This window comes from Pinus tabuliformis, chromosome 3_2 (assembly GCF_031772625.1).
Source record: "Pinus tabuliformis cultivar Carrire ecotype Pingquan chromosome 3_2, CPIR1, whole genome shotgun sequence".
Taxonomy (NCBI): domain Eukaryota; kingdom Viridiplantae; phylum Streptophyta; class Pinopsida; order Pinales; family Pinaceae; genus Pinus; species Pinus tabuliformis.
In genome coordinates, this window is record NC_142302.1 from 983,848,522 (window position 1) to 983,870,665 (window position 22,144).

Consider the following 22,144-nt stretch of genomic DNA (forward strand, 5'->3'; position numbering starts at 1 on the left):
AGAAAGATAAATTTCACCAGGTCTTTGCTAGACCTCTAGACCCAGAAAGTAATGCATCAAACCAAGGTTTTTAGTTTCAAATTCAGAAGCTAACTCCCTCTTACATTGGAGGATAAGAGGTTCTCCTCCGTCCAAGAATAAATCATCAACATACAATACCAAAATTAAAAGTATACCTTGGATCGTCTTGAAGTAGAGGTTTGAGTCTACACTGCTTCTTGTGAAACCAAGCTTTATAAGGCATCTATTGAAGGCTTTCTTCAATCTACATACATGAATTTCCGTGTCATGCTCTTCAAAGCCTTGTGGTTATTCCAAAAATGCTTCTTCCTTAAGGAACCCATGCAAAAAAGCAGTGTTCATGTCCATTTGGTGAAGAGTCCATCTTTGGCTAGCAGCTAAGGCAACAACAAATCGAATAGTAGTTTATCGAACGACATGTGAAAAAATCTCATCGCAAGCTATTTCCTCTTTCTGAGAGAAACCTCTAACTACAAATCTAGCCTTACATTTTTCAATACTACCATCTGCACCATGTTTAATCTTAAACAACCATTTGGAAGCGACAACAGATTTACCTTGAGGTCTAGGAACCACCTCCCAGACATCATTCTAAATGATGGACTCATACTCTTCAGTCATGGCATCTTTCCAAACTTGTTCTTTTGCAGCTTCTTCAAAGGTGCATGGTTCTGCCTGAATGATGTTGCTCATGGCAGCAACATACCCTTGAAACCGACTTGGCTTCTTACTTTCTCTGAACGTTCCTCTTGGGGCAGCATGGTGTTCAGCGTCTTGTAAGCTATCTTGCAACCATAGTGGTCTCTTTCGAGTAAGAGGATCATGAGGTGGAGGATCTAGAGGATCCATGGAACCCATTGGATTATCAACAAGTTCATTCTCAAATTCCGGTTCAGACTCAGATAGAACCTCCTTTTCATTAACAGCGTCTCTTTCATCTATGGCAGGAGGAGAAGAGACTCTTGCTTTTCTAAGAGTTGAATCTTCATCAAATGTTACATCTTTGTTAAACTCTATAGTTCTTTGACCAGGTACATAAATTCTATAAGTTTTTGAATTATCAAGATAACCAACAAACGTACCTTTCTTACCTGGAGCGTCCAGTTTGTTCCCTTTCTTTTTTGGCACATGGAAGTATACAGGACAGCCAAAGATTCTCAAGTGACTCACCTCGGGCCTTTTACCAGTGAAGACTTCCTCACGTGTCTTATTGGTTAAGGCCTGATGAGGAGTTTTGTTTTTCACATAAACAGCAGTATTTGCAGTTTCTCCCCACAGAAACTTTGGTAGCTTTTGATCATGTAGCATGGCTCTGACTGCTTCAATAATGGTTCTATTCTTCCTCTCAGCCACATCATTTTCTTGTGGATTGTACGGCATAGTGGTTTCTTTATTTATTCTGACATCTTTACAAAGATCATTAAAATCATTGGAGGTGAACTCTCCCCCATTATCAAATCTGAAAGCTTTGATTATCTTTCAAGTTCGATTTTCAATCGAAGCCTTGAAATCCTAAAACATGTCAAATGTTTCCCCTTTCTTTTTCAAAAAGAATATCCATGTCTCGCGAGAAAAATAATCAACAAAAATCATAAAATACAAATAGCCACTAAGAGAAGCAACAGGCATAGGTCCACATAAATCAAAATGTATAAGCTGAAGTACCTGAGAAGCTTTTATTCTGCTTGAAGAGAATGGTCCCTTTATATGCTTTCCACTTGAAAATCCTGGACAAACTACTTCATGATCCATTCTGATCTCAGGCATTCCAAAAACCATCTTCCCTACATGAGGTAAGGCTTTGTAGTGTAGGTGAGCAAATCTTTTGTGCCATGGCTCACATTGAAGATCGATATCATGGACCAATGCATAAATGGGTTTACCATTGACTTTGTAAAGCCCTTCACATCTTTCTCCAAGTGTGAAGGGTTCTCTCATACTTGAGTTCAAAAGCCAAGTTAGAACTTTTCCATTGATAAAAACAATGTTCATTCTTTTATCTTCTAGAGCAGATATGGATACGAGATTACTTTTCAAACCAAGTACATACAAAATTTCTTGCATAAAAATAGATTTGTCATCATCTAACTGAAATGAAACTGAACCATAACCTTTAACTACGTGAGTAGAATTATCTCCAAGGATAACATTTAAATTAATCTCCCTCTCAACTATATTAGACAGTGCTTCTTTGTAACCAGTAAAATGTTTGGAAGCCCCACTATCAACTAACCAGCTATCAAAAGAATCTGCAGAAGAAAAACTGGAAAGAGCAAAAACAAGAAAATATTGTGATTGAGTTTCTGTTGCATTATTTCAATACCCTGGATTTCTTGTTTTCTTCGGATGGTCTTTTCTTTGATTTTCAAAAGTATCTTTTCTATAAACAGATTTGCTTTTGAATCTAGGTGTTCTTCCTCTTTCCTTACAGTGACGAGCAAAGTGACTATGTTTTTGACAGTTAAAGCATCTAATTTTTGAAATGTCTAAATTCTCTTTATTTGATTTGAAAGCAGATTTATTTTTATTACATTTCTTTCTCTTGCCATACGTTGAAAATGCAGTAGGTTCTCCTTCTTCAAGATGTGAAATTCTCCCTCGAGAGATCATTTTAGCCTCCTCTTGGACACACTTTCTCAAAAACTAATCAAATGTGAGAATAGTGTTGATATTGCTAATGTTGACACCTAATCATCAGGATTGGATGAACAATTGTAATTGATGTAAATAAATAATAGAAAAGATGAAAAGTCACCAGGAGATGAAATGAACAGTCTCTCTCTCATGTATATAATAAAGACCAACCTGAATGAATATCATGATTTGTTTTGAGGAGTTACCTCCTGGTCTGACATGGTATCAGAGCTAGCGCCATTTTTGGCTTCCAGCTCCATTTTGTAACTCCCTTCTGCCATTTCTTCAGAAGTTTGTCCTGCATTTTCCTGCCAATTTTCCTGGTGGTCTGACTCTGTCCCTCTGCCAATTTTCCTGGTATCATCTCCCATGCTCCTCCACTTTCATGCTCTACCGCATTTTTTTCTCTTAATACTGTATGTTGCTCTCCCATACCTCTCCCAGCTGAATATTACGCTAATGAAAAAAAAACTACAGTTCTGCAAGCTGAACTTCTTCTAGTTCACACTTTGATTGACATTGAAATACCTCGATGGAGCCCTCTGGCGTAGCAGAAGCTTGATGGAGCCTTCTAGCGTTGGTGGAGAGATTACTTTCTGGAAGGTTATCGCTTGAGATTTGGCATGACACGACTGTGGTTACATGTTGAGACCCACGAGCCCGTGACCTTATATTGAAGGTCGTTTTCTGCAAACATAGAGGTGGACTTTTAAATCTTCTACATGGAATATTGCTTCCTGTATTCATAAACATTGCTCCATATTACTCCATATTACGCTGACCTCTATACGTTGTTCCATATATATATAAAGTTGGTATATATAAGCGTTGTTCCACATATATAATGTTGTCTCCACGCTAATGTTGTTTTCATATATACGCTGGTATATATAACGTTGTCTCCACGCTAATGTTGTTTTCATATAGACGATATCCCATATATAACATGATGTTGGGCTCCCGTAATGTTGTTTTCATAACGTTGTTTTCAAAGTGGCTAACATAGTTAACGCTCATGTGTTTGACTATGTTTAATATATTGTTTGTAAATAACGCTATGGGGCCCGAACAAACTTAGATATCCGCTCTAATACCTCTATCAGAATCATTTTTTTTTTAGCAGCAGAAGCTTTTATCTCCACAAGAGCACATTTTTTTTTTGTCAGCAGAAGTATTTTTACAGCACTCAGATTTTACAATGCATTCAATCATATCTATTGTGGGAGTAGTTCTCACTAGCAAAGAGAACTATCCTGAGTGGTCCAGGAAAATAAAACACACCCTCATTTTCAACGAGTTGTCGAAAGGAGTGTGTGTTGGAGACTGAGACAAAGAACCAGAACAGCATACCTCAGACAAGGAGTTTGCCATTTGGGAAAATAAGAACAGCAAAGCCTATGCATTAATTGCAGCATCTGTAAGTGAAGAGGTGAGTCAACATATTTCGCCATTTTCAAATGCTTTTGAAGCCTTACAAAAGCTAACGGACCTCTATGACTCACACTTGACTTGAAGTTGTTCAACTCATTATTAAACTCTTCACTCTTGAATTACAAAATAACAATCCTCTTACTCTTGCATCCGAAGTAAAATCTATAATGCATGATATCAAAGCCACTAAGGTTGAATTGGATATTCCTCTTATTGCTTTTCTCAAGGCACTTTATCCTACTTAATCCAATTATCTTAAGTCATTGCAAGCGAATGGAAATCTCAAAGATATTACCTTTGACTCTCTTGTGAAAATATTGTTGAAAGAGAGAAAGCTTTTGGAAAGAAGACAGCCCCTGAATCTTCTGAAGAGGCTGTGTGCCTTGCTCATAAAGAAAAGAATCTTGCCCAAGATTCTTCCAGAGGAAGAGGTGGTTGAAGAGGAAGAGGAAGATATTTCAGAGGCAGGGGGGCAGACACTCTCAAGGAGAAAAGTCAGATTTGCACTGCATACGCTGCAAAAGAAATGGATCACATGATGCCTCCACATGCAAGTTACCTTGGGACAAAATTGAGCAGCAAAGAAACCAACCCAAAGGTAAAACTAATGACACAGACAAAGGTAAAGCACCTGCATCCGCTCATTATATTGTGGCACAATGTAATATTGGAGTAAATAAAGACTTATTTAATGCTTCACTTGCTTTTTGGAAAAATGATTGGTTGCTTGATTTAGGAGCAACTTGCCACATGACTCATAGAAAAGATTTTTTTGAAGAATTTACTGACAATGTTGATGGAGCAGTATACTTTGCAGACCAATCAAAACTCAAGCCATCAAGGCTTGGCACAATCAGGCTTAAATTGCTTGGTCTTCCAGACTTTCTTCTGCATCATGTTCTATATCTCCCACAGTTGAAGAGAAACTTGTTGTCCTTGGTCCACATCCGCCAGCAAGGTCACTCCATTCATATGTTTGATGGCAAGCTTGAGGTGAGAAAAGCATCTGACCACTCACTTGTCATGAGGGGGATAGAAGAAGAAAGGCTTCTCAAGCTGCAGGGTACCTTTGCTCATGCACAACATTTCTCATACAATTCTCATTATGAAGAAGGTACACTTCCATCAAGTTTATTATGGCATGCTAGATTTGGACATTTGAACTATGACAGCCTCCGCTTGTTGAAGAAAATGTTGTTACTGGTTTGCCTACAATTCCTAGGAAACTTAAGCAATGTGATGCTTGCATTCTAGGAAAGCATAGCAAACAATCTTTTCATGATTCACATTCAAGAGCACATAGAAAACTTGAACTCATTCATTCAGATTTATGTGGTCCAATGCCTGTTCCTTCTGCAAATGGAAATAAATATATGATGACATTTATTGATGACTACACCAGAACGTGTTGGGTTTATTTATTGAAGAACAAATCTTATGCTTTTCAAACATTCAGTAACTTTCATACATGGATTGAAAATGATGCACAATCTCATATTGACTCTATTTGCACTGATAATGGAAAAGAATACACTTCAAATGAATTTGAAAACTATCTTCGCCAACATGGGATCAAACATCAAACAACGGTGCCTTATAATCCCCAACAAAATGGTGTAGCTGAAAGAATGAATAGAACAATCTTAAATATGGTACGCTCCATGCTCTTCTTCAAAAATGTAAAAATAATGTTTTAGGTTGATGCAGTTCTATGTGTTGTATATATAGAGAATAGATGTCCATCTAATGCTATCAGAAACAAAACTCCCTATGAAATGTGGTATGGGCACATTCCTACGGTAAAGCATCTCAGGGTCTTTGGTTCCACTTGTTATGCCTTGATACCAAAGGTACATAGAAACAAACTTGGTGCAAGAAGTCGTAAGTGTATCTTCCTGGGTTATTCAAACACCTCCAAAGCATACCGTCTCTATGATGAAGTCAATAAAAAGTTTGTTGTATCTAGAGATGTAATCTTTCTTGAATCATCCAAAACTGACAATGTTGTTGAGCGGCAACTTGATCGCTTGGATAGATTCGCAAATGCAAAATCATTTCAAGAATTTGATAATCGGATTCCACATCTTGAAGGGGGGATTCCTATACTAGATCAACCAGTGGAATCTTCTTCTGAAGCACTCTCTCCCCGCATGAAACTCCAACAACGGATGATACTTTAAGTGATGTGATTGATAGAATTAGGAGACTCAATCTTGATTCAGACCCAACTCAATCAACAGAGCAGCCTGGACCATCTAAGAAAGGTCCCCCAAAGTGGCTGACAAAGACACTTGAAAGTGTTCATCCTGATGAGGTTGGAAAGACAGGAACTAGAAATTCAAACCAGCAAAATGGAGGTGATGTAAATGACTCTGATTCCCCTGTTGATATGGATGTTTCTTTTGATTGTGAATTGAATTTGTCTACAGATTTTGAACCAACTTCCTTCAAAGAAGCTACTTCTCATGATGAATGGAAAGAAGCGATGCAAAAGAAGTATGATGCCCTCATAAATAATGGAAATGGAAGCTAGTTGATCCTCCATTAGGAACCAAACCAATTGGCTGCAAGTGGGTCTACAAGAACAAGTATAAAGTTGATGGCTCACTTGACAAGCACAAAGCCAGGCATGTGGCAAAAGGTTTTGCACAGAAGGAAGGGGTCGATTATGAAGAGACTTTTGCTCCCACAGCAAAATGGGCTACCATCCAGACACTCTTTGCCCTAGCACCACAGAACGGTTGGAAAGTCCATCAAATGGATGTAAAAACTGCTTTCTAGAATGGAGATCTAAAAGAGAATGTTTTTATGTCCCAACCTGAAAGATTTGTTGTGAAAGGACATGAACATAAAGTATGCAAACTTGTGAAATCCTTGTATGGCCTCAAACAAGCACTGCGAGCCTGGTATGAAAAACTAACTGAGCATCTTCTGAAACTCAATTTCAAACATTATGATCTTGATGATGCAACTTTTTGGTCAAGACGTTTGGCAAAACAGTTGTATATCTTGTGGTATATGTAGATGATCTTTTGATGACAGAGAACGATGAAAGTTACATTGCATCCATAAAGAAGGAATTGAGGAAAGGTTTTGAAATGACTGATTTGGGCTATGTTCATTAATATCTTGGTACTGAAGTAACTCAACATCCGAAGTCCATATTCCTTTTTCAAAAGAAGTACATTGGAGATCTGTTGAACAGGTTTGGCATGACAGAATGCAATCCTCTTACTACTCCAATGGAACAAAACTTAAAGCTCACATCCATTGAAGGAAAAGAATTTGAGGATGCAACAAAGTATAGACAGCTTATAGAAAGTCTCAACTACCTAACTACTACCAGACCAGACATTTCGTTCGTTGTTGGAATCCTCTCCAGGTTTATGCAAAAGCCTTGTGAGGGACATTGGTCTGCTGCAAAAAGATTTCTAAGGTACTTGAAGGGAACTCAAGACTTTGGAATCAAGTATACACAGGTGGGCGACTTCAGCTTGATTGGATACTCTGATTTAGACTTCGATGGAGACAAAGAAACTGGGTTATCTACTTCAGGTTATGCTATGATTCTTGGATCAGGAGCTGTCTCCTAGAGATCACGCAAACAATCAGTTCCAGCAGATTCCACAACAAAGGCAGAATATGTGGCAGCAGCTGAGGCAACAAAAGAAATTGTGTGGCTCAGGAAAATTCTTGAAGATTTGCAGGTAAAACAAGTACAATCGACTCCACTCATGATTGACAATACCTCGGCAATAAAGTTGGCCAAGAACCCAAAGTTCCATAATCGAACGAAGCACATCAATACTAAATATCATCTGATTCAACATCATGTTGAGGCCAAAACAATTCATCTCCGCCATTGCTCCACTAATGAGCAAATTGCAGACATCTTCACCAAAGCGCTTGGAAGAGAAAAGCTTGAAAGATTCAGAATGATGCTTGGACTCACCAACATCCCTTCAGATTAAGGGGGGGAATGTTGACACCTAATCATTAGGATTGGGTGAACAATTGTAATTGATGTAAATAAATAATAGAAAAGATAAAGAGTCACTGGGAGATGAAATGAACAGTCTCTCCCTCATGTATATAATAAAGACCAATCTGAATGAATATCATGATTTGTTTTGAGGAGTTACCTCCTAGTCTTACAGTAATGATAAAAGTCTCCCCAACAGGAGAAAGGCCTCCAAGCGCAATCAACATCATTTCTTTCTCGGGTACAACTTCACCAACTGTTGACAGTTGATTCTTGATTTTGATCATTCTTAAGAAGTATGCTGAAACAGTCTCTCCTCTGTTCATCTTGATGTCTTTCAGCTGATTCTTCAAGGCAATGATCTAATTCAAGATACTAATTGCAAGCATGTCAATTACTTTGTCATACATTTCTTTAGCTTTCTTCAAACCAGAAACATAAGTAATGAGATGATCACTAAGATAATCAAGGATAAGTTTTCTAGCTTTGATTTCACCCTTTTTAATTTGGATTTGACAGCATCACTTGCATTCTCTAGCAGATAAGCAACTGTGTCTTCAACATACTGCAGAACTTCGTTTTTTACAAAAGTGATATCTACCCTTGCTTTCCACGGACCAAAGTTTGAAGCATCATTCAACTTCTCATCTATCTTGAAGTAAGACAATGTCATCTTAATCAGAAAACTCTGGCAGCAAGTGGGGTCTTTTCAGGTGATCTCTGGTCTTCTTGGACTTGTCTTCACTAAGGCTCTGATACCATGTTAAAATCTGAAAGTTCTATGTAGAAATTTAAAAATTCTTTGCAGAAACTTGAAAGTTCTATGCAGAAAACTAAATGTACTTGCAAAAAAATGAATGTACTTTGCATAAAATTGAATGGAACTAAATGTACTTAGCACAAAATTGAATTTACTTTGCGGAAAACCGAATGTACTTTGCAAAAAATTGAATGTTCTATGTTGTTACAATTACTTAGAATGCATATTTCTTCTTCACAACTTTTCAGATCAACAATTGTAGATAGAACATAAACTTAAGGATCATATGAAAACAACCAAGCACAAATATGAGACGCTGACAGTTAAGTCCAATGACTAGGGCAAAACCCACAAAGAGAAAACCCAAATGATTCTTCTTCTATTAAATTTCTTCAATTGTTCAACAAAGTACAGAAAGAGAGAGAGAATGAAAATGAATAAAGTCACCAATGTTTAATCAACTTGCAGTTGAAGTGCTCTTGCTCTTTGTTTGAAGATCTCCTCCTTCTCTTGATCAAAATTTGTCATTCACACTTGCTCCAGCTCTTCCCTTGCTCTTACTTTTCACTTGCTCTCACACTTCTCTTGCACACACTCAACACTAGCTCTCCATCTTCACAATGAACATGCTACTCTCAACTCTCACTTGCTCCTACTCAAATAGATGAGAAAGGAGAATAGTTACAAAACGAATTCATGCCTTGAGTCAATAATAGGATAATTGAATTCCAAGAGGGAGGAGTTACTTCAAGAGAAGTGTAACTCATCCCAACAATAGAGAGATAGGTACACATGTTTCAGTAGTTACAATTCAAATTAAAGAGAGAGAGAGAGAGAGTTACACTAAGACATGAGAGAATATTTGGTGAGTGTTACAAATCGAATTGAATGAGAGAGTTACAAGTGCATTTAATGAGGAGAAGTTACACTTTTGTCAGACATTGAATTAGTGAGGCAGAGTTACATTCTCTTAAGTGTGGAGTTACTATTTTATTTCAAGAGAGAGGTTCAATTTGCCAAGTAAGAGATTCTCAATTTAATTTACTTATTTCATCAAAGAATTCGTTTTTATTAGACAATTAAAGACGAATGACTTTAGACTATTTTATAAATAATATTATCATAATAATATTAATAATAATAATAGTAAAGATAAAAATATTAATTCTTGACTTGTATAATCATGATTGATTTGATTTTAAAGTGGATTCCATATGTCGAAATCATCCTTGATCATTTAGACATGACTTTCTATTTTTGGAAAGTCACTTCCAAATTGAGATGTGACTTACTATTTTTGAAAATTCATATTAGAAGTATTAGAAATGAAATTTTATTATAGGTGATTCAAACAGAACTGAAAGTTATGATTTCTTCTAGTAGAATTCATCCCTGAGCTGCCAAATTTTAACCTAATTAACATGCAGTTGAAGTACTCTTGCTCTTTGCTTGAAGATCTCCTTCTCTTGATTAGATTTTGTCCTTCACACTTGCTCTAGCTCTTCCCTTGCTCTTACTTTTCACTTGCTCTCACACTTCTCTCGCACACACTCAACATTAGCTCTCCTTCACAATGAAAATGCTACTCTAAACTCTCACTACCCTCTTGCTTAAATAGTTGAAAAAGGAGAGGAGTTACAAAATGAATTCATGCCTTGAGCCAATAACAGGGGAATTGAATTCCACGAAGGAGGAATTACTTGAAGAGAAGTGTAACTCATCCCAAGAATAGAGAGAGAGGTACACTTGTCTTGAGGAGTTACAATTCGAATTGGGGGGACAGAGAGTTACACTTAAACATGAGAGGATATTTGGTGAGAGTTACAAATCTAATTGAATTAGGGAGTTACAAGTTTATTTAATGTGGAGGAGTTACACTTTTTCCATACATTGAATTAGAGGGGGAGAGTTACATTCTCTTAAGTGTGGAATTACTATTTTATTCCAAGAGAGAGGTTCGATTTTCCAAGTAAGAGATTCTCAATTTAACTTACTTAATCCATTAAACAATTTGTTTTTATTAACCATTAAAGGAGAATGAATTTAGACTATTTTATAAATAATAGTTTCTGTTGACTACTCCGCATCTACTACCCTATAGCAGTGTACATTTTCGCAAGCATATTCCATCATGCTCGTGTGAAAATTTATGAATCTTTACAAACAGAAATCCTATTGCAGTCACTGGTTTAGCATCTCCTACTTGTTATTTAATTTATAAAGTGATAAAAAACACTATTGCAGGTTACACTGACATACAGATCATAAACTGAAACAATAGATGAGACAAACGCACAAGGGACATCGTAATTTTTGGACAACACGTCCCCGGGAAAACCCAACTTGGGAAAATCAATGCAGTAGATCGAGGGTTTGTATTATTAAGCAAGCAGAATCTAAGTACAACAAGTTGCCTCTAACACCGGCTAACCTTACAGAGAAATCACGACAACAAGAAATACATGTGAGGGTTTACCTCGTTCCCCAAGTCACAGCGAATCCAATGAGCGATCTAGCTCTCTCCCAGCAAACACTGTGAAGTCCCTATGCAATCACTGCGTGGGCCAGCGTCTTGCCTCTAGAAGACTGTGTCACCCCTTCCGCTGGACTGATTTGCTGGAGGAAGACTGTTGTTCAGCCCTCCCGGCTTAAAACCTTGCTTCTCCAACAAAATCTCAAACTACTGACAAATACTGTACACTGCCACTGCTAAAGCCCCTCCTGGTCTGTGTCAGCTCTGCGTGAGCCCCTCCTGGGCTACATAGGCCTCTCCATTGCCTTCCTGACGCTCAGGCTGCCTCTCTACCACGTACTCTTTGGCTCGGAACTTCCTCTCCGATCCAAATCTTTGCTTCTGCCCCTCTCACTACAACTCAGATCACTTGTTCGATTTTCTCAACAAACCTCGCCCGAGAAAAATCGAACTGATCGATCAACTTGGTGTATCTCCAACTGACCCTCAACCCTCCTCTTATACTTTTCTTGGTGATGAATCAACGGCCGAGATTAAGTCCCTAATCAACGGCTAAGATTAAAATAGAATTGATCCTCATCTCTTAGAAGCTTCTCACCTGTATTTTTATTAATACCCATTAATATTTTTATTTTCCTAAGTTTAGACTTGGGAACCCCATTAAAAATATTAATTATTTTAATAAATCACAAACCAGGTGGAATTTCACCAAACGATTTCTGGGTCTTGGGGATCTTAAGTATTCTAACCCCTCCACAAAATTTCGGAGCTAGAGCACATCCAATGCTACCCACAATCAACACTCCCTCTTAGCGAGGAATGTGCTCTAGCAATACTTCTCAATAGAAGCATCACACTGATCTACGGCATCAGTCCTTTGTGTTGCTGATGCTTGGCCTGCTGCCCTTCATCCACTGCACTACTACATTTTGTACTGCTGCCCATGACACTGCCACTGCCACTGTTGCATCTATATTGAAACTCCCTCTCAAAATCATGCATCATGTTGCCCATATCACTGCCACTACTAACAGTTGCATTGCAACTCAGTTGTTGAGAAGTAAGCAACTAAAAAGCCACCCAAAAACTAACATGTTGGTCAGTCTGGATGACTCGTGATGCTAAAGCTACCTCTGCTGCTAATCTGTGTTGACCCTCTGATACTATTGCGTTGCTACAATCTGATGTGTGCCTCTCGCACTGCTGCAACATCCACTACGCTGCTTCAGAGTTTGGCACTCTAGCTCTGCCACTGTTTCTCCATCATCCCTCGCACCAACTGACTCCCGTTATTCTGCTACTGTCATTAAGGGCTCCCATAGTCGTATGTGATCCAAGAGGTTGGGCACCTCAAGGATTCTACCCGCCTGTGTAGTCCTCCCGACTACAACTCAATGTCTCCCCATCTCTTCTCTAGAGGTGCATGAGCACTCATGGCGCAATCATCATCATTCCCTTCTCTATCAGCTTTCGCTAGAGCAGCCTTTGAGTCAGACTTCTCTTCCTTGCCCGTCTTCCGAGGGCACTGAGTGGCAAAATGTCCCAGTTCCCCACATCTAAAGCATCTCACCTTGGATATGTCTTTCTTTTTCCTCTTTTGCCCTTGTTGTCCCATTGATGCAAGAGTTGCATCCTCCTCCTCCTTCTTGGCTCTGATTCCTTTGTCGCTACTTCCTACCTTGGTTAACCATCTGATCTCTTCCTGTCAAAGAGTTGCCCACATCTCCTCCCAACTGGGGAGAGAAGCCCTTCCCAGGATGCTTTAGACAAAGGTCTCCCAGTCTTCAGTGACAGCATTTAGGGCAGTCGTAACCATGAACTTAGGATCTGGTGTAGACCTCACGGAAGTCAGTTGGTCTCGAATCCCTTGCAACCTGAGAAGGAAGGGATCGATTTCTTCTCCCTTCTGCATCTGGTACTGTCTCAGCTAGTTCTCAAGCAACATCTTCCGTTGAACGGAAGTTCCCTCATATAAGGTGGTCAAGGACTCCCACATTTCCCTTGTTGTGTCCTTTTCAACAATATGTGGGACAACATGATCCTTGACTCCGTCCAAAATCATGCACTTTACCTTTGCTTGAGCCTCCTCGTATTTCTTGAGAGGATCAGCATCAACCGGAACAGCAACCATCTTCAAGGCATAATCCTTGATGCGATTCTTATCCAAGACTACCAAGATCCTGGCCTTCTAGATGACAAAGTTGGATGCTCCATCCAATCTGTCCTGATCCCTCAGTCCATTAACTGTCATCTCTGCTCAAATGAGTATCGAACAGGTTCTCTTCTCCCTCTCTCGCTGTTGCCCCAGCAAGACTCGGATTTGGATTTCTTTGGCGCTAGAAATCCTCTAAGGAACAAGTTCCTTCTAGACTCCCTCGGAGTCCTGATTTCCTTCACTGAAATCCTCCCCCCAAACAATGTCGAATCAATCCTCGTTTGCTACTATTCAGCAACCCAGACCTAGATTTCTTTCGCAAGAAATCTGTTAAGGCAGTGACTCCCTCTACCTTGGTTTAGTCTCCTCAGACATTGTTCTGCACCAACAGTAACAGTGTCCCACCAACACCTCAGATCTGATCTGCACTACTCCCTCTGCCCCAACAACTAAAGAATCTCAGCTCCTCGGGCTCTGCATTGTTACTACGTGAGCTAGATCAGCTCCTCCTAGCCACTGCATCACTCCTTCCTGGTCCAGAAAGATGACGTGGCTTTGTGTGAGCCTGATTTGCCCCTCTGCTTTTGCGTCGGCCCAGAGAGTTGTCGCGTTACAGCGTGGACTCCTCCCGGCTACTGCGTCACCCTCACCTGGCTCAGAATGATGATGCAGGCACTGCGTGAGCCTCTGCATCACCTCTTTTGCACTGCATCACTCCTTCAGCGGCTTCTCTAGCTCTGAAACAACCCTGTCACTCGGGACAGCTACCTCTCTACAACAAATTTGCTGGATCTCCTAGTTGATGGATTCAGTGTCCTATGATCTGCAATGCTTTGATACCATGTGAAAATTTTTGAATCTTTACAAACAGAAATCCTACTGCAGTCACTGGTTTAGCATCTCCTACTTGTTATTTCATTCAACAAGTTATTTAATTTATAAACAGTGATGAAAAACACTACTGCATACTACACTGACAAACAGATCATCAACTGAAACAATAGATGAGACAAACACACAAGGGACACCGTTATTTTTGGACAACATGTCCCCGGAAATACCCAACTTGGGAAAACCGAAGCAACAGATAGAGGGTTTGTAGTATTAAGCAAGGAGAATCTAAGTACGACAGGTTGCCTCTCACACCGGCTGACCTTACAAAGAAATCACAGCAGCAAGAAATACATATGAGGGTTTACCTCGTTCCCCAAGTCACAGCTGATCCAATGAGCGATCTAGCTCTCTCCCAGCAAACACTACGAAGTCCCTATGCAATCACTACGTGGGCCAACGTCTTGCCTCTAGAAGACTGTGTCACCCCTTTTGTTGGATCGATTTGCTGAACGAGGACGGTTGTTCAGCCCTCCCAGCTCAGAACCTTGCTTCTCCAGCAAAATCTCGAACTATTGACGAATACTTTGCACTTCCACTACTGGAGCCCCTCCTGGCCTGTGTCAGCCCATCCTGGGCTGCATAGGCCTCTCCACTGCCTCCCTGATGCTCAGGCTGGCTCTCTGCCACGTACTCTTTGGCTGGGAACTTCCTCTCCGATCCAAATCTCTGCTTCTTCCTCTCTCACTGCAACTCAAATCACTTGTTCGATTTTCTCAGCAAACCTCACCCTAGAAAAATCAAAATGACTGATCAACTTGGTGTATCTCCAACTGACCCTCAACCCTCCTCTTATACTTTTCTTGTTGATGAATCAACAGTCGAGATTAAGTCCCTAATCAATGACTAAAGATTAAAACAGACTTGATTCTCGTCTCTTAGAAGCTTATCACCCGTATTTTTATTAATACCCATTAATATTTCTATTTTCCTAAGTTTAGACTTGGGAAACCCATTAAAAATATTAATTATTTTAATAAATCACAAACCGGGTGGAATTTCACCAAACGATTTCTGGGTCTTGGGGACCTTAAGTATTCTAGCCTCTCCACAAAATTTCGGAGCTAGAGCACATTCGATGCTACCCAAAATCAACAGCTCGGGCAGTGAAGATTATCTAGATTTCATCATCATCTTTGGTGATTTTTTTGTAGAAGTTGTCAACTCATTCTGCAAGTTTATAATAAAAATGATCCTAGTAAAACCATCTATGTATGTAACAACCTAGGTAATCCTACTTTTTTGGTGACGATTTATATCCTAGGAGGCTTTTCGTCTCACCGATTCATGTGTGTTTCTAAACACGGATGATCGCCGAAGTTTTTCCCTCCAACCTAACCCCAAAGCAAGGATGGATTTTGTCGTCAAAATTTTAGGTAAGTCCTAGTGTTCTAATCGAGTCTTCTATAAAGAAATTTGGAAGTAATTTAAGCTAATTGGATAAATTGCTTTATTACAAATTACTTGGTCTATTAGATCATATTTGAGTCGCAGAATTGGGTAAATGATTGAGGATCTATAACAAACGGGTGTTTCTCCTTCATGTATTAAATTTTAATATCTTGATGTAAAAAATATTTTAGTGCATGGTCCTTCATATTTAGACACCATGGCTAAATTATTTGAGGGTTGGAAAATTATTAATCCCCCCATGAGTCAATTAATTAAATTTTCTAGAAAAAATAAATTAAAATTATAAGCCAAAAATTTAATTAATTTTAAGTCCTACGAAAAATTAATTCTCCAAATTAAAAAATTTGTGGGTTTTAGAAGAAATAATTTTTGGAGGTAAAGGAATATTGAAAATTTCAAGAGATTTTGGACCCAGGGGCCTTGGTAGTAAAGTCAAAGTCAATTTTTTTTCGAAATCAACTCAAAATAATTAATTTTGAGTTGATTAAAATTCAATTAAATGAAAAGTTTGAATTTCCTCAAAAAATAAAATAATTTCGACAGAGGAGATTAAAAGATGATTAAATATTTTTCAATGGTCGAGATTACTTTGACGGGGATCAAGTCAACTAGTCATTGAAGAATTAATCTATAAATGAGAGGTCAGTTGTCATTCAAATGATCCAATCATTGAATCATGTACAAGCTCTTGAAGCTCTTGTAAACTTTTCTGGAATAATACAACGCAAAGTCTTTAGGGTTTTACTTGATGGCAGTGTTCCTCTCCGATATTTTATGGTAACTTGTATTTAAAGTTTTGTTGATTTTATTTATAAGTTTTTGGTTAATAGTTCTTGTAGATCAATCTATTGCAAAGGTATCTTGCTTAGGTTGTTGAGTTTTAATATAGTATTAAGATTTTTTATTGATTAGCAGGTATCTCTAATCTTTAAAGATCTAATAGTTATTTTATACCTCTATTAGTTTAACGGCTTATTTTATAAGTTTGCAGAAATCATTTGATTCAAAAATTTTGGACATTTGGGGAAATTCTCGTTTGAACCAGCCAACTCTCGAAACTTAAGACCTGGAGAGCCTTCCAGATTAAAATTCCTATATTATCTAATGAATTATATCTTGCAGGAGTGTCCTGGGCTAGTACCTAAAACTTAAAAAATTATTAATCTTCAAAATATTGTGCTAAATTATTCGATCTGACAAGGAGTCTCAAATCTACAGATCTGGGAGCGAAGTTGGACTCATACTCCTCAGATTTGATAGATCTGTAATATAAGTGTATAGATCTGAAAAATTAAAATTTTTATTTTTTGTTTTCTAACTTGGGATTTGGGTGTAATTTCAGATTTTTGTATATGTATTGAGTCTTGGGTTTCTATTTTTCGCTTGTGCAGGAGCATATCTAAAGTTCTACAAGGAGATTTTTCAAGATCTGAGACAGATCTAGGCCCTACAGGGCAAGATATTGTCTCAAAAACAATTTTTTTTGCAGGGAAAAGTTTCAGTCAAATCTTCAAATTAAATTTTTCAGATCTAGGTTTTTCTCATAAAATAAGAGAGATATATGATGACTTTGACCCCTCAATCTTCTTCACTTGGATTGAATGACCTTCTCCTCCAAATCGGCAAGATGAACTAACTTATATCCTTCTTGAATCGGCTTCTATCACAGCGAAACAAACTTCACCCTTTTTTGCAGCAATAACAGTCATTTCCTTCACACATGTGAGTGGAGATCAACCCTAAAACAATCCCAAAGACTTCGCTCTTCTTCCTTCTCTCTTTGTTGATGATCAGGCTTCTTTTAAGTGACCTTCGCACCTCTTATTTAAAACTTGACCTTGACCGAAATTTTGCCTCTGAAATGAGGCTGAGCTGCCCTATTTATAGTTGTTGGAGCCTCCATAATAAGTCGACTTGAGAGAGGGTAAGCCGACATGTCTAATTGAGAGATATTATTTTTCTTCTTAAGCCGACTTGAAGGAGGTGTCTTTCCTTGGTCTTAGAGGGCCTTCCTATATATTTAATGACTCATACAAAAATGTAACATGCCCAAGAAGGGTCCTTCATACATGACATTGACTCAATTTGACTTTTGTGACTAGATGACTAAATCTAAAGGCTCACAATGGGAACCTTAACTAAAATAAAATTCCTTGATCATAAAACCCATGATCCAAGGACTTACAAAAATAGTTTTATTTTTCTTCTTTTCATCAATTACATATGTCATTATCAAGACCAAACCTAATTACACTTTTCAACAAGGAGAAGTCTCATCGTAGATTAGGCACTTAATAAAATCTACCAAGACCACTTTGTCTCACACATTCACATAACATTGTTTCATCTTCCAATTGGTTACTGTATAAGTTGAATTGTGAGCATTTCATTATGCTTGCAAACATTCCACTTTATTGATCTTGTACTTTTCATTTCAATTACATGCTCATTATCCTTTGATATCATTTTATCTTATTGGAGTTTCTCTTTTAAAACTACAAGTATAAGTTCTATTCACCTTGCAAGTCTCTTTTTATTGCTCATATCTCAATATTGTACTTAAACTTTTGTGATATCGTTTCACTAATGCTTGCCTTGCAGCATTGCCCACTCTTGTAACTTGGATGACCATTTTATTTGCAAGTATCATTATTTATCTTTGAGCATTATTTAAATGCACTGGTCTCTAATTTTGTATCTTGCTAGATGTCTTATTGATTTCATTGAATCTATCTCATGAATATTTGTGTGCTCATTAATATTCATACTTGCTAATTAACCTCTAAATTCAAGTTATATTGAATGGTGATTGCCTTGCCCTTTATCTCCTAAGCCTTGTTATCCTTAACAAGTTTTCCTTTAGTTTTATCTTTAGGGACCACCCCCCTTGACTTAGCTAGGAGAGAGTCTAAATGGAGACAGTTGGAAATAGGTGACGGCCCCTTCACTGAGTGTTGTGCCTTAAAAACCACACCTGGTGGGATTGAGGACTTTGTCGCATTTAGGTGTGCATCTTAGGCGAAAACACGAACCAGCATCAGATGTAGAATAAAGACAATTCGATTGCTACAGAAGGGTTTCGGCCCAATCTGGTTGTACAACAATTTGATCTCAGAGAACCCTTTATCTAGCGCACTTATTCCGCTACAGTGATGTCGCCTAGAACAAGAGAATTTTCGCCCGTATACACCACAGAGATTTGAGATATATTTTAGATGAATCTTCACAAAATTTGTTCACAAATCATTATGATTTACCAGACATTTATTTTCTGAGAAATTCGTCCAATCTTTACAGACTTGCCTTGAGCTCCCTTATTGTCCTTGGATGATGAGTATTCAAATGTCGAAACAAAGAGAAAAGATGGAATGGTGTCAACTAGGGTGGAATCTTTCACCATCGAAATTGACAAGAAGAAAAAGGGGTCTTAAAACCCTCGAAGCTAATGCTCAAGAAAAAAAGATTGATCCACAATGATGCCTAAAATGAATTCAATCCTAGTGTATTTATAGATTTCCTAGAGGGGTCTCTTCTTCTGAATTAATTAAGTAAATTTTACTCCATACCTTGATTTTGGGTTTCTTTGCCCAACCACCCCAAAACTTGCCCAGCATAGGATATTATGGGATTTTTCCCCTCTATTGAGGACTATATCCTACGGCTATGTTGCACGAAACTTCAAGGAACCTGATGTTTCGAGCTGTACCCATACCCGAAACTCTAAAACTTCGACGAAACTCAGCCGAAACTCAACCATCATGTAATCATCTATTAAAGTTAATATAGACTTGTTTTTCCTTCTAAATTGTCATCTATGGGTCTTATTCCCTTTTTTCTTGCAAGATAATGTGTTATTCACTTATTTATTTACATATTTTTTTTATATATACATATATGACGTTTCGACCGACGTTTCCATTTTTGGGAGTTGATGTTTCTAAACATACCCATTTCAGAAACTTCAAAACGTTTCGGCATTTCGTGCAACTTAGTCCTACGGGGATTGATAGGCTATTTCGTCCCTTACGCAATTAATTTGCCGGGAACATCACAATCCCCCCTTCCTGACATTGCTTGTCCTCAAGCAATGGCAAGTTCCACTACTACCCCCTTTGTCTCCCCCTTCTTCAATAACCTTCAAAACAGTGTCATCGCCTATAAATAAATAGTATTTGATATTGTTCAATGCAATTTCATACAGGGTTGGATGAAGGCTTTTAAATTTCTGAAGGGTATCACCACCTCCAAAGAATTTTTGAGCAGGACGATTTTTATTAATGACCTCATCCATTTTGCTAGTACCATGCCAAAAATGTGACATGAGTCCCATCATGGCATTAACAAACATTGTCTTAGCTGAGTTCATTTCCTGTTTAACCTCATCTCTCTCAATATCAACAATACACTTGTAAGTCTTGTAAATCTGGCCAAGAGCAAGGTCCTTGACATCAATCACTCCAAATTTACCTTCCAATCTACCGTCTAAAGTATCAGTTTCAACCAGAACCTACAACGCGAGAATTTTTTTGTGCACCTTATCCTGTTCTACCAGAGCTTTTGCAAGTTCAATATATGATTCCTTAACACCAGTGATTTTAACTCCATATTTAGCACATAGATAAGTATTGTAAATGAGACCACCCATAACCAAATTATCAACTTTCCTGTATATCTGCTTTAATGGACTAATCTTAGTATCATACTTTGCACCATCAACAATTGCAACAAATGGCTTGCTAGGATTCAAGACAGTTACACATGATAATATTCGCCCTACATACATAGTATGGCATATGAGGGAGGGTATTTTGTAATATGGTATGTGGAACCATGAGGTTGTCATGAGCCAAATGCATCATTAACATATACATCACCTAGGGCAGAGAGCTGAATGAAAAATTTGTTAAGCTTCTCTCCTTGGTCTTCCTCCCTTCCAAACCACCAACTATTTGGCAGGTAGATTCCACCAATCTTCCGACTCTTAAGGTCATGGATCATCCAGTTGATGGAGGTGCCAATATCCAGAATTACATTCTTCTCTGTTGTACTGAAGCGGGTAACTGCAAATTCAATGGACAGAGGTGGCTTCACATGGCAAAGTAAAGGTTCTTCTTCATAACATGGATTTACAGAGGACCAATGAAAACAATGTTGCATGGGTGCATGACCTTCATCACTCTATATAAGGAAACTTGTTATACCAATGCCTGCAACTTGAAGGCTTGATCCTAGTTTTTCCCACTTGAATGCTTTTGCCACTTTGTTAACTATTTTCTGGGCTTGATCTTCATCACCACTATCTTGCAATAAACTCATTGGATGGTACTCTCCAGCTAGAGCCCAATGAAGCATGTTCCCAAAGCCCGTGCAAGTAACAAGTCTTCTTGAGACAGCACCACCAATAGTATAGGACTATCTCCCTTGATGTTGCACTCACTACCATTGGAAGAAAATGAAGAGATTTTAAGATCACCATAGCTCCCCACTTTTTTCCTCCACTATTATTATCATTTGCATTATCAGATAGAATAGTTGGTAGGCTACTGCTTGTCGTGCCTTTTTCTGCAATAAGGCCAGAGCAGTGCCCTTGCATTCTAATGCTTCCCTTGACAAGACATGGCTGATATAGTCTCCGCTCATATGTTTCAACAACATGCCTTTGAAGTGTATCATCACTGTGGTCAAACAAAGCAACAAGTGCATCTTTTAGGTGTGGCTTTCCTATCTCATCATCCCTGTTATGAATAAAATATAGTAAATATAAATAATTTTCATAGTGATTAGTTAATTAGTAATTAGGTTGAAGAGACAAGTCTAAATGGGGCATGACTTTCCATGAAGAGGCACTTGCCTAGTATATAAGACTTAAGCAAGCCCCTTGTTCTCATGTGAATCATCATTCTCATTCATACATTTAATATATATTCTTGTATCTCAATGGAGATCTTTCGTGATTAGTTAATTAGTAATTAGGTTGAAAAGACATGTCTAAATGGGACATGACTTTCCATGAAGAGGCACCTGCCTAGTATATAAGCAGGCCTCTCATTCTCATTTGAATCATCATTCTCATTCATACATTTAATATATATTCTTGTATCTAAATGGAGATCTTTATATTCCAAGTCTTCGAGAGTATTTAACTTTAAGAACGAACTTTGTTCATTCCATTTAGTATCAGAGTTGTTCAATCCTCTGGCCGTTGCACGGTGCCAATCTGATCCGGCCTTTGGCCATCAAACATTAATCAAGTTCGTTGTCGAGCGATTGAGGCTTTTAGCCACACAACTAATTGGAGGTTCTCCATTTCGCTGTTAGGCCTTTGGCCACAAATAAAATTTAAAAAAAAAAAGGAAAGAAAAGAGAAAAAGATAGATTTAAAAA

At 38.2% G+C, this 22,144-nt stretch overlaps 1 protein-coding gene across 2 annotated transcripts in view; it reads right to left on the reverse strand.

Annotated features, from left to right (window-relative positions):
* Positions 1 to 22,144, reverse strand: part of DIS1 (Actin-like ATPase superfamily protein) — a 334,160-nt gene that overhangs the window by 210,917 nt on the left and 101,099 nt on the right. The window lies entirely within an intron of this gene.